This window comes from Bombina bombina, chromosome 3, assembly GCF_027579735.1.
Source record: "Bombina bombina isolate aBomBom1 chromosome 3, aBomBom1.pri, whole genome shotgun sequence".
NCBI lineage: Eukaryota > Metazoa > Chordata > Amphibia > Anura > Bombinatoridae > Bombina > Bombina bombina.
Window position 1 is genome coordinate 90,833,420 of NC_069501.1, and position 12,500 is coordinate 90,845,919.

Consider the following 12,500-nt stretch of genomic DNA (forward strand, 5'->3'; position numbering starts at 1 on the left):
ACAGCTCTTCTGCAAGGCACTAGTCTGCGAGGGGCCAATTAGTGTCATGGGCATGAGTCACATGTGCATAAAATAACTTACAGAAGTAACAATTTATTTTTTACATTTTTGACTCCTTGTGAGATTAATATAAATGTATCTATCTCCGTTTTATTTTTATAATTCAAATTCTGGCATTTAATCCACAATGTTAGCCAAAGGTCAAACACACTGTTTATGAGGGAACTTGCACACTACAAACTACAGCAACAATTCAATTTCTAACCATTCACATCCACGGTCTATCACATACTTGTTGCTGTTACTTGTATAACCTTCTTCATAACGGTTATAACAAGTTAAAGAATTCCTGTTAGAGTCGCCGATATCAAAACAGTTGTCAAACAACAAATCTAAATGATAAACAAACCTGACAGAAACCACTGGGCACCGGTGTTCTGGTAAGAGGCCGAACTTTTGAAAAGAGCGAACCATGTCACTTAATGTGACGTTACATCAGCTGTATTACACTTTTTTGGCCTAATGCGCATGTGTGCCAGCGTCATCACATACCTGGCTGCATACATCACTGGTAAACTATTTAGACCTGTGAAATTCAGAAACCGTTCCTATAGCGCATGCGTGGGATTTTGTATCACAAATGGGGGGTTTATGGAAAGCTGTTTATTCGTCTCCTCTGCAATATTCTGAACTCCGCACCCCCACTGCAACTACTCCCATTAAGCTGAGTCTCCGTGCGTGCTTGACAAATAGCCACTCGGCTATCGCCACTGCTGCTTCTGCTGATCCAATATTTACTGCTGCAACAAATGTTTAAACAATGACATTGAAGGGAGCCTGTGAAAAGCTGCATTGGATCAGCAGAAGAAGCAGTGGCGATAGCAGAGTGGCTGTTGTCATACACGCACGGAGACTCAGCTTAATGAGAGTAGTTGCAGTGGGGGGGCGGAGTTCCTAATATTGCAGAGGACATAAATAAACAGCTTTCCATAAACCCCCCCATTTGTGATACAAAATCCCACGCATGCGCTATAGAAAGGGTTTCTGAATTTCACAGGTCTAAATTGTTTATTTACCCTACCCACAAATCTCAAACCTCTTTGTATTACGTTTTATTTTACTCTATTGGTTCCTGCTTAATATCAGCTCTTTTCCTAATAGCTATAAAGAGTTGAGCAGGGAAAAAAAATAGTGATTTTTGTGTTAGGCTTCCTTTTTGTATATATAGTACGTCATTCGTGACACAAAAAGGAAGCCTAACACGAAAATCACTATTTTTTTCCCTTTAACTTTACCTATATTATGAACTAAAAGTGTTTTAATGTATCAAATTTGACTTTTTATGAGGCTCTCTTGACAAACCACTAACTTTATTCACACTACATATTTTTTTTTATTCCTATTAATCAATCAAAACATATACTAAGTTTGTGGCGGACACTGCAAGGGCAAGTCACAGACACCAGTGTCTGTGTACGGACACCTTGCCTATCCCTGTGTATGTGTTTGCTATTATTACCCATGAGAGTGTGAACAGGGGCAGTGCATTTAGGCAGCACCTGAGGGGTCTTATCCCCAAGTTACATTGCTAAATTTGATATTGTTTTGTTATGCTCAGTCGGGTAGTAGTCACTAAGTGACACAAAGCTTGTTTTTTATATTTTTTCTTTGTTTTTATTCAACATGGAAATCCCCATTAGATTTTGAATAATGAATAGCGAATAACGAAAACGTGTCTAACTTCAGGTGGGTTTTACACTGCCACATATTTGTTCCCCTGTGTGTAATTCAACTATGTATACTATCTGCATCTTTGTAGCAACTCTGGACACATACAAAGTGCAGTAGGAAGTGATATTCTCAGTCCCATGACGCACATGTATGCTTTTCAGCTTGCTAGAAAATTAATAAGACATTTTAATATAAAAATACTTTTCTGCTGAAGAGTTAAACACAAAGTTGTGCACACAACAAACAATGCATTGTTGCTACACAAAGATACAGACTATGATCCCATTAGGAGAGGCATACATATGTATACTCCAATAACCTGCCGTACATAATTTTCTAACCCAGTGTTTAACTTCTTAGTAGGGGTTCAACACAGGAATTAATTTCAAATTAACATTATTTAACAAAACATTTTCTATTCACGCTAGAAAGCCCCTTTATTATAGGCTTTTAATAATGGTCTTTTTCTGTCTTTAACATACCAACCATGCCACCATTCAGTGACATGTCATGCTACTATACACTGCACAGCCCTAAGTAGCAAATCATATAGAAGATCCATATCAATGATAGTTTATTATTTATCATTATCTCAGTCTAATGGGGAAATAATATAATTGATTGATACAAAAAGCTCTCAGTGTAGTTTGGTTATTTGTAACAAGAGCCAATTTGTGCAGCCCAGGTCAGAGTGCTTTACACGGTAGTGTCTCCTATTCTTCCTAAACAGCTGTTTGTAGGAGGTTGGGCATGTAGCGCATGCGCAGTGAGCGCCTCAAACCTCCATCAGCTGATTATATGTCACTTGAAGTGACGCGGTAGTCACATTCCTATGGTAGACAACTTACTTTAAAACACCGGTGTTCTGGTAAGAGGCCAAACTTTTGAAAAAGCGAACCATGTCACTTCCTGTGACGTTACATCCGCTATTTTACACTTTTGCCCCTAATGCGCATGCATGCCAGTGTCATCACATACCTGGCCACATACGTCACTGGTAAACTATTTAGATGTGTGAAATTCAGAAACCCTTTCTATAGCGCATGTGTGGGGTTTTCTATCACAAATGGGGGGTTTATGGAAAGCTGTTTATTCGACTCCTCTGCAATATTCTGAACCCCGCCCCCCCCCCTGCAACTACTCCCATTAAGCTGAGTCTCCGTGCGTGCATGAGAAGCAGCCACTCGGCTATCGCCACTGCTTCTTCTGCTGATCCAATGCAGCTTTTCACAGGCTCCCTTCAATGTCATTTTTTAAACATTTGTTGCAGCAGTAAGCATTGGATCAGCAGAAGCAGCAGTGGCGATAGCCGAGTGGCTATTTGTCAAGCACGCACGGAGACTCAGCTTAATGGGAGTAGTTGCAGTGGGGGGGGGGGGCGGAGTTCAGAATATTGCTGAGGAGACGAATAAACAGCTTTCCATAAACCCCCCATTTGTGATCGAAAATCCCCCGCATGCACTATAGAAAGGGTTTCTGACTTTCACAGGTCTAAATAGTTTACCAGTGACGTATGCGGCTAGGTATGTGATGACGCTGGCATGCATGCGCATTAGACCAAATTGTGTAAAACAGCTGATGTAACGTCACAGGAAGTGACATGGTTCGCTCATTTCAAAAGTTCGGCCTCTTACCAGAACACCGGTGTTCTAACTTAAGTTGTCTACCGCATAGGAATGTGACTACCGCGTCACTTCCAGTGACGTATAAACAGCTGCTGGAGGTTTGTGTCGCTCACTGCGCATGCACTAGATGCCCAACCTCTTACAAACAGCTGTTTAAGGAAGAATAGGTCACAACCTATTTTAGAACACCGGTGGCGGCTGAGGGAGTTGTGGAGTTGGAGCTCGGCGACCTGCAGACAAACCACCTAACAATGACAACTTTACCTGCAAAACAATAAATTATTGGCAGTGAGCGACCTGCAGACAAACCACCTAACAATGACAACTTTACCTGCAAAACAATAAATTATTGGCAGTGAGCGACCTGCAGACAAACCACCTAACAATGACAACTTTACCTGCAAAACAATAAACTATTGGCAGTGAGCGACCTGCAGACAAACCACCTAACAATGACAACTTTACCTGCAAAACAATAAATTATTGGCTTTAGGGATTATATAATAGATACTAATAAACTCAATCCTTCATAGAATAAAATAAAGTGTCACGTTTTGTCTAGTATTTAAAGCTTGTTATTTAGTGTCAAGCTAATTAAAGAAAATGCATCATTTTGATAAACGTGTTATATAATTCATGAAAATGAACATAATGTGGTTTATAGGTTTATTATTAACTTGTGTGTACATCATTTACACGTGAACAGTTTTACAGCAATAAAAACACAGCACTCTACCAGATTATCAGCATTAGTAAACAGAAAAAGCCCCCAACATCCACATAGCCTGCAGTGTATTAAAGAGAGCCAGGAAAGTCATAAGGATAACACCAGACCCTATAGGGAACTGCAGCTTGTACTGTGAATTGTGCCACTGACCTTGTACTGCTATATTTACATATGCCCATTATTTATAAGTAGTCCATACTGACATCATCACACTTACTAATGATGACAGTGACATGACACCAGAGCCAATAGGGAACTGGCCTGTCAGACATGCAGCTTGTACTGTGACTTCTGCCACTGACGTTGTACTGCCATATTTACATATGCCAATTATTTATAAGTAGTCCATACTGACATCATCACACTTACTAATGATGACAGTGACATGACAGTGGAGTGGCTGACTTGGAAAGGGTCACTGATTATGCCGAAGAAAAAGAGATTCAGAGCTAACCTGGACACGGTGAGAATAGTGTGGAGCTTGAATGATGGAGGTGGCTGTATAGTGTAGATATCTGGGGAGCTCGTGTTTCTGTGGAGATGATTTCACTACAGAGCCGTTGTAGTTAGACTGAAGTTATCAATAGGTTGCCCTGTTAATACCTCTGTAGTTAGACTGAAGTTATCAGTAGGTTGCCCTGTTAATACCTCTGTAGTTAGACTGAAGTTATCAATAGGTTGCCCTGTTAATACCTCTGTAGTTAGACTGAAGTTATCAATAGGTTGCCCTGTTAATACCTCTGTAGTTACACTGAAGTTATCAATAGGTTGCCCCGTTAATACCTCTGTAGTTACACTGAAGTTATCAATAGGTTGCCCCGTTAATACCTCTGTAGTTACACTGAAGTTATCAATAGTTTGCCCTGTTAATACCTCTGTAGTTACACTAAAGGTATCAATAGGTTGCCCTGTTAATACCTCTGTAGTTACACTGAAGTTATCAATAGGTTGCCCTGTTAATACCTCTGTAGTTACACTAAAGTTATCAATAGGTTGCCCTGTTAAAACCTCTGTAGTTACACTGAAGTTATCAATAGTTTGCCCTGTTAATACCTCTGTAGTTACACTAAAGGTATCAATAGGTTGCCCTGTTAATACCTCTGTAGTTAGACTGAAGTTATCAATAGGTTGCCCTGATAATACTGACAGAGCCTAGAAGTTGCTTGGGGTCTGAATGTGTTTCCCTTTACAGAAACTAAATCATATCAACTTTCTTGAGAATTCCTAATAACACTTTTTATGCACTAGCTGTTGACAATGCTTTTAAAGTTTAATTTTTTAATACCTGCCCATCAAAAAGACTCATATTGTTCAGAAGCAAATATCTCTAAAATACTCACTTAGCCAGTCTGCAAGCATGTTGGTCCTTGAGGGATAAACAAGAAATAAACGATTTTGCATTTTCTATACCTTTCTCCATTTGCCCATAAGGAATCTGTGTAACAAATGAAACACTTCTATTTATATTAGACTGATATATTAGGAACTGTAGCAGAACACCAGAAGACATTCAGCATGGAGATGAGAGGGAACTAGGGGGAAGTGTTAATACCTATACTGAAGTTATCAAAAGGTTGCCCTGTTAATACCTCTGTCATTGAGGAAGCACTCTATCGCCAGCGCAATGCTTCATAGCAATGCAAACACAAGGTGTGGAATAAAATTTTTGGAAAAAAAATAAGCCTGTGGGTTGCAGAATATGACGGAACACCTACTAAATGGCTGGGCTGTGGGCAGAGACAGGGGGTAGGCTATAGGGAGACTGTGTTCTGCAGTAAGGTAGACTAAAGACAAAGCTGGATGGCAAAGAAAAAAATTATTGTCTATGAAAAATGAACATCTTTTAAAGGCAAACATAATTGAGAGCTCAAACTATAATAAGTAGAGGATATTTTATTCAAATAACGGATCACATAAGTAGAATTGATTTATTTACATGTTATATATTTCACCCCATAACGACCAGTGCTGTACCATGTACAACGCTGTTCGTTATGCCCTTAAGGACCAGTGACGTACCCTGTCGCTGCAGTCCTGGGATTCTCTCTGCCGTGATCTCGCTCAAAATAGCGAGCTTGCAAGATTTGCATCGGAGAGCGGTGGTGCCGATCATTGGTGCCGATTGTTGGTGGATGGGATTGTAAGAAGGGAGGCGGGTGGGTGGGCCATCTCTGGAGGGGGCGGGAGGAGGGCAGGGCCGCTATGCCGCGCAACACAGAAGGGAAAAAAAAAGGAGGTGAGGGGGAAGGAAGGGAGATGATGGGGATCCTATGTTGGATCCATTGTGGGAAAGGGATCTGGGAGGGGGGTAGGGTATGGGAAAGCGATCTGGGAGGGGGTAGGGTAACGAGGGGGGGCAGCTACACTACAGACACTACTAGCACTTAATATGTATTGTTATGAGACATACTGATGAAATATAAGCGTATCTTAGCCTAAAACAAACAAATTGATTTTGTCTGACAGAGCAGAAATTTAAAAAAAAAATTACAATTTACAATTACTTACATTAACAAAATGTGCACTGTCTTTTGAGATTTACACGCACGCACGGGATATGAAACCCAACATTTTTCTTTCATGTTTTAGAGAGATCAAACAATTTGAAACAACTTTCCAATTAATTTCAATGATCAAATTTGCTTCATTCCTTTGGTATTCTTTGTTTAAGGAACAGCATTGCACTGCAGGAAGCTAGCTGGACACATTGGATGAACCAATGACAAGAGGATATATGTGCAGCCACCAATCATCTTCCTCTGAACCTACCTAGGTATGCTTTTCAAGAAAGGATACCAAGAGGACAAAACAAAATAGATAATAGAAGTAAATAAGAAAGTTGTTTAAAATTGTATGCTATATCTGAAACATGAAATAAAATTGCATTTAAGAGAATAACCACTCAGGGACACACTCCCTTACTCACATTTCAATAAGAATGTAATCGTAGCTGGAGAAGCCATTACAGTTTTGGTGACTCACACAGACACACATTTAGAGTCAAACATGTACACAGGCACAAGATCACTCAGTCACCCTCTGTCAATCATCTTTTCTTATTAAAACAGTCAGAAATATTAACCCTTTACAGACATCCCAACTTTCCCTGCAGTTCAGGGAGTCTCCCTGATTGTAATAGCGACTCTCTGATGCCAGCAAATGGAGTGTAATCTCCCTGAAACTCAAAGTACCATGAATGATCCAATGTGAACCAAATCCGGAAAAGTGTTTCTTTAAGGAATGCCTTTACTTGCTGGGACGTTATAGAAACCTCAAAGCATGCATCAGTAACCAAAAAGCCCTCACTGATTTTAATAAAATAAAACACAAATACTACCTTATTTACTGCACGTAATTAAACTTTGTATTCTAAAATATTTAAGCATTCAACAAGCGTTACTGGAAAATAGGTTTATTGTATGTGGTTGTGCAATAAAGCTACTTTTGGAGTAGATGTGAGATTGCTATTGCATTACTGGGATTGCAATATGATGTTGCAGTGGATTGCCTTCTTCTAATTGGGTAAATGTGAAGCTGCCTACCACCTTCCAATGAGTGAAGCTGCTGTCTATTGCTTTATTGCGACAGAAGGAAATAAAAGGCTTTATTTTATTGAGTCCCTATGATTGGTATAAGTGTGAGGCTATGGTCTATTTCCTCCCTATAGACATGAGTAGATGTGAGGTTATTGTCTTCCTGTGACTGGGACAGATGTCAGGTTGCTGTTCAACACTTCTCAATGACTAGGGGTAGAGATGTGGGACTGCTGTCTGTTGCCTTAGTATCCCTGGGTAGATGTAGAGATGTGTTCTATTGTCTCCCCTTGCCTAGGGTAGATGTGGGACTGTTGTCTATTACCACCCAATAACTGGGATAGATGTGGGGTTGTTGTGTTTTGACTAAATAAGACTGAAGGAACAATCTACTGCCATTCTATAACCAGAGTAGATGTCAGACTGTTGATTATAATCTCACTATAGGGATATATGTTGGGCTGCTGTATACTGACTTATTACGACTGAAGGAACATGTAAATCTGTAGTCTACTGCCTCTCTAAAAGTGGACAAGATGTGAGGTTGCAATCTATTCTGTTCTTAAGACCGAGGTAGATATAAGGTTTGCGTAAACATGAGGCTGTTGTTTATTGCCTCCACGTAAATGATAGTTGTGAGGTTCCGGTTTGTTAATTTATTGTTACTTAATTCAGGGTGAGTGGACAGCCAAGGGGTTAAGGCGATAATAGTGTCTACCCAGCTGCCTTCTTGAGATCATCATCAGTGCATTCCCTGCGAACACTGAGCATCTCATAGTGACACTTCATAGCTAAAACCCGATGTCATCTGTCTGTCATCAGCTGTTTTAAGGACGTTGGGCCTCTAGCGCATGCACAGTGAGCACCACAAACTTCCAGCAGCTGATTTACGTGAGTGACGTGGTATACACATTCCTATGCGATATACTATTTTCTTTAGAACACCGGTGTTCTAAATTAAGTTGTCTACCATAGGAATGTGCAGAGGTATTAACAGGACAACCTATTGATAACTTCAGTCTAACTACAGAGGTATTAACAGGGCAACCTACTGATAATTTCAGTGTAACTACAGAGGGATTAACCAGGCAACCTATTGATAGCTTCAGTGTAACAACAGAGGTATTAACAGGGCAACCTGTTGATAACTTCAGTCTAACTACAACGGCTCTGTAGTGAAATCATCTCCACAGAAACAGAAGCTCCCATATCTACACTATACAGCCACCTCCATCATTCAAGCTCCATACTACTCTCACCGTGTCCAGGTTAGCTCTGAATCTCTTTTTCTTCGGCATAATCAGTGACCCTTTCCAAGTCAGCCGCTCCACTGTCATGTCACTGTCATCATTAGTAAGTGTAATGATGTCAGTATGGACTACTTATAAATAATGGGCATATGTAAATATGGCAGTACAACGTCAGTGGCAGAAGTCACAGTACAAGCTGCATGTCTGACAGGCCAGTTCCCTGTAGGCTCTGGTGTCATGTCACTGTCATCATTAGTAAGTGTGATGATGTCAGTATGGACTACTTATAAATAATGGGCATATGTAAATATGGCGGTACAATGTCAGTGGCAGAAGTCACAGTACAAGCTGCATGTCTGACAGGCCAGTTCCCTATAGGCTCTGGTGTCATGTCACTACCATCATTAGTAAGTGTAATGATGTCAGTATGGACTACTTATAAATAATGGGCATATGTAAATATGGCGGTACAATGTCAGTGGCAGAAGTCACAGTACAAGCTGCATGTCTGACAGGCCAGTTCCCTATAGGCTCTGGTGTCATGTCACTACCATCATTAGTAAGTGTAATGATGTCAGTATGGACTACTTATAAATAATGGGCATATGTAAATATGGCAGTACAACGTCAGTGGCAGAAGTCACAGTACAAGCTGCATGTCTGACAGGCCAGTTCCCTATAGGCTCTGGTGTCATGTCACTGTCATCATTAGTAAGTGTGATGATGTCAGTATGGACTACTTATAAATAATGGGCATGTGTAAATATGGCAGTACAAGGTCAGTGGCAGAATTCACAGTACAAGCTGCAGTTCCCTATAGGCTCTGGTGTCATGTCACTGTCATCATTAGTAAGTGTGATGATGTCAGTATGGACTACTTATAAATAATGGGCATGTGTAAATATGGCAGTACAAGGTCAGTGGCAGAATTCACAGTACAAGCTGCAGTTCCCTATTGGCTCTGGTGTCATGTCACTGTCATCATTAGTAAGTGTGATGATGTCAGTATGGACTACTTATAAATAATGGGCATATGTAAATATGGCAGTACAACGTCAGTGGCAGAATTCACAGTACAAGCTGCAGTTCCCTATAGGGTCTGGTGTTATCCTTATGACTTTCCTGGCTCTCTTTAATACACTGCAGGCTATGTGGATGTTGGGGGCTTTTTCTGTTTACTAATGCTGATAATCTGGTAGAGTGCTGTGTTTTTATTGCTGTAAAACTGTTCACGTGTAAATGATGTACACACAAGTTAATAATAAACCTATAAACCACATTATGTTCATTTTCATGAATTATAGAACACGTTTATCAATACGTTGCATTTTCTTTAATTCGCTTGACACTAAATAACAAGCATTAAATACTAGACAAAACGTGACACTTTATTTTATTCTATGAAGGATTGAGTTTATTAGTATCTATTATATAATCCCTAAAGCCAATAATTTATTGTTTTGCAGGTAAAGTTGTCATTGTTAGGTGGTTTGTCTGCAGGTCGCTCACTGACAATAGTTTATTGTTTTGCAGGTAAAGTTGTCATTGTTAGGTGGTTTGTCTGCAGGTCGCTCACTGCCAATAATTTATTGTTTTGCAGGTAAAGTTGTCATTGTTAGATGGTTTGTCTGCAGGTCGCTCACTGCCAATAATTTATTTTTTTGCAGGTAAAGTTGTCATTGTTAGGTGGTTTGTCTGCAGGTCGCTCACTGTAATTTTCCTCAGTTGCGAGCTCCAACTCCACAACTCCCTCAGCCGCCACCGGTGTTCTAAAATAAGTTGTGACCTATTCTGCCTTAAACAGCTGTTTGTAAGAGGGTGGGCCTCTAGCGCATGCGCAGTGAGCGCCGCAAACCTCCAGCAGCTGTTGACACGTCACCGGAAGTAACGAGGTTGTCACATTCCTATGGTAGACAATTTAAGACAAGCTGCATAGAGACTCCATCCTGTGTAAAGTAACAGCATTCCTCTGATCTGTTGTTTAAGTGTATGCTGCCTGCTCCAGTCTGACCCTGTGAGAGAGCTGTGGAGCAGGATCCAGACAAAGTAAATGACTGGCAGACCCTGGAGCTCCCCTTCAGCCTATGCAGCTAAATCCTGTTGAGTGGTAAGAAGTATCCTCTCCCCCTGTCATATTAACAGGGCACAGGATCGGTCTGCAGAGCACATGTAGGTAGCTGGGATAAAGACCCACAGGGATATTGGTGGGCCTAGGCCAAACCCCATTACATATATAAGCATATACATATATATTTAATTTCAAGTGAAATCACAGTCCCCATAGAAAAAAAACGCACGAAAAGTGCCTTTGCATAGCGGTCTAACACCCCACATCCCCACACATTATCTTCATAAAACTGCTTCGTGCAGTTCTTATTTAAAAAAAAAAATGCAACAATGTTTTTATTTTAAACACCAACACTACACTTTTGGGGGCAATTGGGGGACCTTTGATTCATTTTCGGAGCATTGTTACCTCGAGCTCACTGTAGCATTACCCAGCCACTTGTAATGGCTGGTTATTTAATGTGTGCCTGTAAATGGCAAATGTTTCCGTTTGCGGGCATACGATAAATTAGCGCTCCACTTGTAATGTAGCCCAAAATGTTTTAGTTATGCAATATTTAAAGGGACATGAAACCCAAATGTTTTCTTTCATGATTCAGATAGAACATGTGATTTTTATCAACTTTCTAATGTACTTCTATTATCAACTGTTCGTCGTTCTCTTAGTATCTTTTGTTGAAAAGCAGAGACATAAGCTCAGGAGCGTTCATGTGTCTAGAGCACTATATGGCAGCAGTTTTACAAGAGAACTAGATGGCAGCACTATTTCCTGCCATGTATTGCTCCAGATACCTACTGAGGTATCTCTTCAACAAAGAATACCATGGGAACTAAGCTAATTGGATAACACAAGTAAATTACAAACTTTTTTTTTTACATTTTTGGGTTTCATATCCCTTTAAAACTTTACAAAGTGCTTTCAATATTTATTTTTCCTGATTTTCCTGTAATTTAACTCTGAAAATTCTAGTGTTTCCACTCCCCCTAGAGGTGCTGCAGTGCATTTTGTGTAACGCTGCACAGCGATTGGTTGCTATGTGCTAGCGCATGTTTTTATCTCCCCCCAGTTGACCACAGTAAAATGTAAGATAAACAAAATGCAAGATGCTTTTCATGGGGTGTGTCCTGAGTAAAAAAAATGCATTTCTTTCTAACAAAATAGTAGTTTTAAATGCTTTCAAAACATGTTTTTGCAGGCAGATCTTTTGCAATGCAGTGAATCATTTTTGATGTGTTGATAACTGGATATGTGATTATCTGATAGGCTCAATTAATAATTTTAGAGATGAGCTTGACTTATTATTGATAGTTTTACTTAACCACGTGACAATAATTTACTGAAGTTTAATAAAAGGGTGAGTTGCTTAGTTTAGTTTCCGCCGGCTACGTTTGTTTAATGTTACTTATATGTTTGAGTTCTTAAAGGCATGTTTCTTTAAAGGAACAGTGTATTCTATTATGTTCTCCTCTTAATGTGTTTCTAATTATTCATTTTACCTACTGGAGCAGATTGTTTACAAATAGTTCCTTCGCCTTTATTTTCTCATTTAAAATAGCTGGTTTTGCC

General features: G+C 39.9%; 1 protein-coding gene across 2 annotated transcripts in view; it reads right to left on the minus strand.

Annotated features, from left to right (window-relative positions):
• The window catches only part of B3GALT5 (beta-1,3-galactosyltransferase 5), a 143,662-nt gene that overhangs the window by 113,387 nt on the left and 17,775 nt on the right, over window positions 1-12,500 (minus strand). The window contains exon 2 of one of the 2 annotated variants that reach the window (XM_053705916.1): window positions 5,424-5,518. The exons of the other annotated variant lie outside the window; for it this stretch is intronic. The gene's annotated coding sequence lies outside the window, so the exon portion shown is untranslated. The remainder of the gene's footprint in view (window positions 1-5,423; window positions 5,519-12,500) is intronic. 2 annotated transcript variants of the gene reach the window in all.